General features: G+C 42.5%; 1 pseudogene; it reads left to right on the top strand.

Moving 5' to 3' along the window:
- The first annotated feature begins 3,504 nt into the window (after positions 1 to 3,504).
- On the top strand, positions 3,505 to 5,202 carry LOC100397714 (tubulin beta chain pseudogene; annotated as a pseudogene).
- Positions 5,203 to 5,739: the final 537 nt, after the last annotated feature.

The raw sequence follows: 5,739 nt of genomic DNA, 5'->3' as shown, positions 1-5,739 counted from the left end.
CAAATGTTTTCCCAAGTGATAGTGGCATCCATGGAATATATATATATTTTTGACTTAAGAGAGTATTCTGATACACATGAAGGTTTGCTGAAAAATCAACTCACAAAAGAAAAGTAACAGCAGAAATGGAATATGAATATATTAATGTGCACAAGGAGGGGAACCAGAGTAATTAATTCAACATCCCAATCAGATGCAGAAATTAACATACCATTCTGAGGTTAAAGAAAGGAATCGGGGCTTAGAACATGGCCAAAACTAGGTGTGGTAAATCAGATTATAGAGGTGAGACAGGTTATGGGAGCAAGAGAAGAGGAGGCCTTGCTGATAAAGGTGGTCTTGGTATGTAAATGGAATCTCACAGGTAGGAACCACCAAAGAGAATAAATGGTAAGTGTTTCTTTCACACCCTGAAAGGTGTCAAACTCTCGGTTAATATTTGCTAGATTCAGACAAGGGAAAGCCTAGCAAGAATTGATGAAGAGTTTGTATAGATAAAAATCTCTCCCAAAAAGATAGCTTTGCAGGGAAACTTCTGCTTGCTGGCTCTCTGAACAACCATCTCAAAATATCTCTAAGAAATATATTTCATAGTAAAATATTTTGATTTCCTTCAGTCCCCACTTTGAAACTACAAAATGTTTGGGCTCACTGCAACATCCGCCCCCTGGGTTCAAGAGATAGACAAAGGAGAGGAAAAGAAAAATTGGGATAAAAGAATTAAATATATTGTCTCATATCTCCATTAATTAGTCTCTTAGTCCTAAGAATAAAACAGCTCGGTTAAACAGTTGTGTCCCATTCCATGAGGTGGCACTGCAGATGAGCTGGATCTCTGTATGTGATGCAGACAAATGGATCTTTAATAAGAGGCACCTCTATGAAAACAGAAGAAAGAACAAAGGTTAATGCTCAAGTAGTCGATAAACTAGTTTTTCTAGAGTCTTTGAAGCATCTTCAGATTGCTGTAGCAATCTGACAGATTTTTGTGGATTGTAGCTTGAATCAGTTGTTCAACTGAACCTTCTGACCAGCCCATTCTACAGTAGGCACAAAGGCTGTTAAATATAAATTGCTGTGGTGATTTTCCTGAAATTTATATTAAGTTGTTTAGCTTCAGTTTGCAGGCTTCAAGAAAAATACAGTTTTAATTTCTGGTGATTTCATGTCAGAAATATAGGAGAAAAATTTGGAAATATTAGTTTGTAGGCTTGTATCCAGGAAAGAGTTCAGGATTCAGTTCAAACCATAGGCAATTTTATTATTAAAGAAGCAAAAACCCGGTGGCTCAAGCCTGTAATCCCAGCACTTTGGGAGGCCGAGATAGGTGGATCACGAGGTCGAGAGATCGAGACCATCCTGGTCAACATGGTGAAACCCCATCTCTACTAAAAATACAAAAAATTAGCTGGGCACGGTGTTGCGTGCCTGTAATCCCAGCTACTTGGGAGGCTGAGGCAGGAGAATTGCCTGAACCCAGGAGGAGGAGGTTGCGGTGAGCCGAGATCGCGCCATTGCACTCCAGCCTGGGTAACAAGAGCGAAACTCCGTCTCAAAAAAAAAAAAAAAAAGAATCAAAAACCATTGGCAAGGCTAGAATCTAATAACAGGTCTACTATAGCTTTTTTCTAAAGCATAATTTTTTTTTATATAGAATCTTGCTCTGTTGCCCAGGCTGGAGTGCAGTGGTATGATATCAACTCACTGCAACCTCCACCTCCTGGGTTCAAGCAATTTTCCTGCCTCAGTCTCTTGAGTAAGCTGGCATTACAGGTGCATGCCACAATCCTTGGTTGATTTTTGAATTTTTAGTAGAACAGGGTTTCATCATGTTAGCTAGGCTAGTCTCAGGCTCCTGAACTCCTGACCTCAAGTGATACATCTGCTTTGGCCTCCCAAAGTGTTGAGATTATAGGCGTGAGCCACCGCACCTGACCTGGTTTTTCATTTTTACCAGGGGTTACTTGCAGCAAGAATAATGATTGGCCATAAAGACCTCTCTTAAAGTTGACTTTCTAGAACACTTTCCTTTTTTGAGATGGAGTCTTGCTCTGTTGTCCAGGTTGGAGTGCAGTGGCCCAATCTCAGGTCACTGCAACTTCTGTCCCCTGGGTTCAAGCAATTCTTTTGCCTCAGTCTCCCTAGCAGCTTGGATTACAGGTGTGTGCTACCATGCCTGGCTAATTTTTGTATTTTTAGTAGGGACGAGGTTTAGCCATGTTGGTCAGGCTTGTCTTGCACTCTTCACCTCAAGTGATCTGCCCGCCTTGGCCTCCCAAAGTGCTGGGATTACAGGCATGAACTACCACACCGAGTCTACTGGAAACTTTTTAAAAGGAATCTCAGTTTAGACTTTGAAAAGGCTTGAGGCTATGAATCCAAGCTAAGGATTCACCATCAGACTTTGTAATACCTGTATGAATCCAGCAAATTGCTCACTTTTGGAGGGCATATAATAACCTGAGGTCCCTGAGTCTGTCAGAAAGTGACAATCTTTACTTACTCCAAGGTCAGAAACCTAGTAAAGAACTGTACCGATAAAGTAGCAGGTCAGTATTTACAAGAGGCTTCTTTTGGCTCTATAATGTCAACTTTAATTCCTCAAAGCAATTTGGTCATAACTGAAAATATATGATTTTGGTCAAAGCCTTGGCAAAATAATCGGTGTATCCAATTGTGTCATGTTGCAAAAGAAAATACTTATTGAACTTATGCAAATAACTATATTGCCATAAAGTAAGAATACTATTGAATAATTTCCGAATTCTGGAGAAATTAGGTAGAGAGAAAGGTAAATGTTTCAATTTTGCTCCCTTGACTCTGGGAAACAAAACATAAAAAGAATCAGCAATGTGTAAAACAAAAAGTTACTCAGAAAAGCATTTTAGTCCTCTATCAGTTTAGTTTTATGTAATTAACTCTTGTTTTCCATAATGTTGAGTTAGCAATCTTGATGAACACACCAGCTTTTTAACTAGTACTGGCAGTTTTTAATCTAGTCTAATGGCATGATCTTGAAAGTTATCAGAAACCTGTATTCAAGAGTACTTGTCAGGGTCTTTTCCACAAATTTTCTTTAAGAAGAAGTAAATGTTGGACTGTGGCTATTTCTAAACAGGTTTTTCAGAAGACCCAAAGTAAAACGATAATTGTCTGTGGATGAAAAAAAGACTTAGAATAGCCATGACTAAAGATGCAGTTAATAAAAAGAAATTCGTCATTTCTGTGACATATAATTTAACATAATTATGATTATTACTGATAATCTATACCAAGACATATCAGAACTTTTAGGAATCTCATACAATTTTAGAACACATATTAATATATTTATACAAATCTAATTCAAAGAAAGTTAGACACTATTACTTATGTGACAATGTTTCCTGTATGGTTTTAACATATTAAATGAGCTGAATATGTCTTTCTTGTACTTCCAGCTGCCTTAATATCTAACAATTTAGTTTGAGGTCAAAAAAGACCAAATTTAAAATATGAAATTTGGCTCTCAGAACCTTCCTGCCGCCACGTTCGCACCTCGCTGCTCCAGCTCTGGGGCGCATTCCAACCTTGCAGCCTGCGACCAGCAGAGAAAAAAAAAATTACCTATTGTTTTTGCCCCGTACATACCTTGAGGAGAGCAAAAAAATTAAATTTTAACCATGAGGGAAATCGTGCACATCCAGGCTGGTCAGTGTGGCAACCAGATCGGTGCCAAGTTCTGGGAGGTGATCAGTGATGAACATGGCATCGACCCCACTGGCACCTACCACGGGGACAGTGACCTGCAGCTGGACTGCATCTCCGTGTACTACAATGAAGCCACAGGTGGCAAATATGTTCCTCATGCCATCCTGGTGGATCTAGAACCTGGGACCATGGACTCTGTTTGCTCAGGTCCTTTTGGCCAGATCTTTAGACCAGACAACTTTGGTTTTGGTCAGTCTGGGGCAGGCAACAACTGGGCCAAAGGCCACTATACAGAGGGGGCCGAGCTGGTTGATTCTGTCCTGGATGTGGTTCGCAAGGAGGCTGAGAGCTGTGACTGCCTTCAGGGCTTCCAGCTGACCTACTCACTGGGTGGGGGCACAGGCTCTGGAATGGGCACTCTCCTTATCAGCAAGATCCGAGAAGAGTACCCTGATCGCATCATGAACACCTTCAGTGTGGTGCCTTCACCCAAAGTATCTGACACCGTGGACGAGCCCTACAATGCCACCCTCTCCGTCCATCAGTTGGTAGAGAACACTGATGAGACCTATTGCATTGACAACGAGGCCCTCCATGACATCTGCTTCCGCACTCTGAAGCTGACCACGGGGTCACTACGGGGGATCTGAACCACCTCGTCTCAGCCACCATGAGCGGTGTCACCACCTGCCTCCGCTTTCCTGGCCAGCTCAATGCTGACCTCCGCAAGTTAGCAGTTAACGTGGTCCCCTTCCCAAGTCTCCATTTCTTCATGCCTGGCTTTGCCCCTCTCACCAGCCGTGGAAGCCAGCAGTATCGAGCTCTCACAGTGCCCAAACTCACCCAGCAGGTCTTTGATGCCAAGAACATGATGGCTGCCTGTGACACCCGTCATGGCCGATACCTCACTGTGGCTGCTGTCTTCCGTGGTCGGATGTCCATGAAGGAGGTCGATGAGCAGATGCTTAACGTGCAGAACAAGAACAGCAGCTACTTTGTGGAATGGATCCCCAACAATGTCAAGACAGCTGTCTGTGACATACCACCTCGTGGCCTCAAGATGGCAGTCACCTTCATCGGCAACAGCACAGCCATCCAGGAGCTCTTCAAGCGCATCTCAGAACAGTTCACTGCCGTGTTCCGCCGGAAGGCCTTCCTCCATTGGTACACAGGCGAGGGCATGGACGAAATGGAGTTCACCGAGGCTGAGAGCAACATGAATGACCTCGTCTCTGAGTATCAGCAGTACCAGGATGCCACCGCAGAAGAGGAGGAGGATTTCGGTGAGGAAGCTGAAGAGGAGGCCTAAGGCAGAGCCCCCATCACCTCAGGCTTCTCAGTTCCCTTAGCTATCTTACTCAACTGCCCCTTTCCTCTCCTTCAGAATTTGTGTTTGCTGCCTCTTATCTTTTTTTTTGTTTTCTTCTGGGGGGTCTAGAATAGTGCCTGGCACATAGTAGGCGCTCAATAAATACTTGTTTGTTGAAAAATAAAAAAAATAAAATAAAAAAATATGAAATTTGGTTTTGGAAAGGGTAAAATATCAAAGTTTTAAAATATTTGATCAAAATAGGATCACAGGTCAGGCATGGTGGCTCATGTCTGTAATCACAGCACTTTGGGAGGCTGAGGCTGACAGATCACATGAGGCTAGGAGTTCAAGACCAGCCTGGGCAAGATAGCAAAACCCCATCTGTACTAAAAATGTAAAAGTTAATCAGGCATGGTTGTATGCTCCTATATTTCCAGCTACTTGGGAAGCTGAGACATGAGAGTCGCTTGAACCTGGGAGGTGGAGGTTGCAGTGAGCCAAGGTTGTGCCACTGCACCCCAGCCTGGGCAACAGAGAGAAGCCCTATCTCAAAAAATTATATAAAATCACAGGTTACTGTAAAACAATAATTACTTATTTAGCCAAAGTAATAATTCACAAGGTTTCAATAAGCAAAATTTTACTCTTCGATAGAGCAGAGACTCCATTTCCCAAGCAATCAAGATACCTAATAAAGATAGCATGAGGCAAACGGAATGTCTTTTCCTTTCCCCTCA

This window comes from Callithrix jacchus, chromosome X (assembly GCF_049354715.1).
Source record: "Callithrix jacchus isolate 240 chromosome X, calJac240_pri, whole genome shotgun sequence".
Lineage (NCBI taxonomy): Eukaryota > Metazoa > Chordata > Mammalia > Primates > Cebidae > Callithrix > Callithrix jacchus.
Note: the sequence above shows the minus strand (reverse complement) of the source record. Positions and strands in the feature narration are given on the sequence as shown.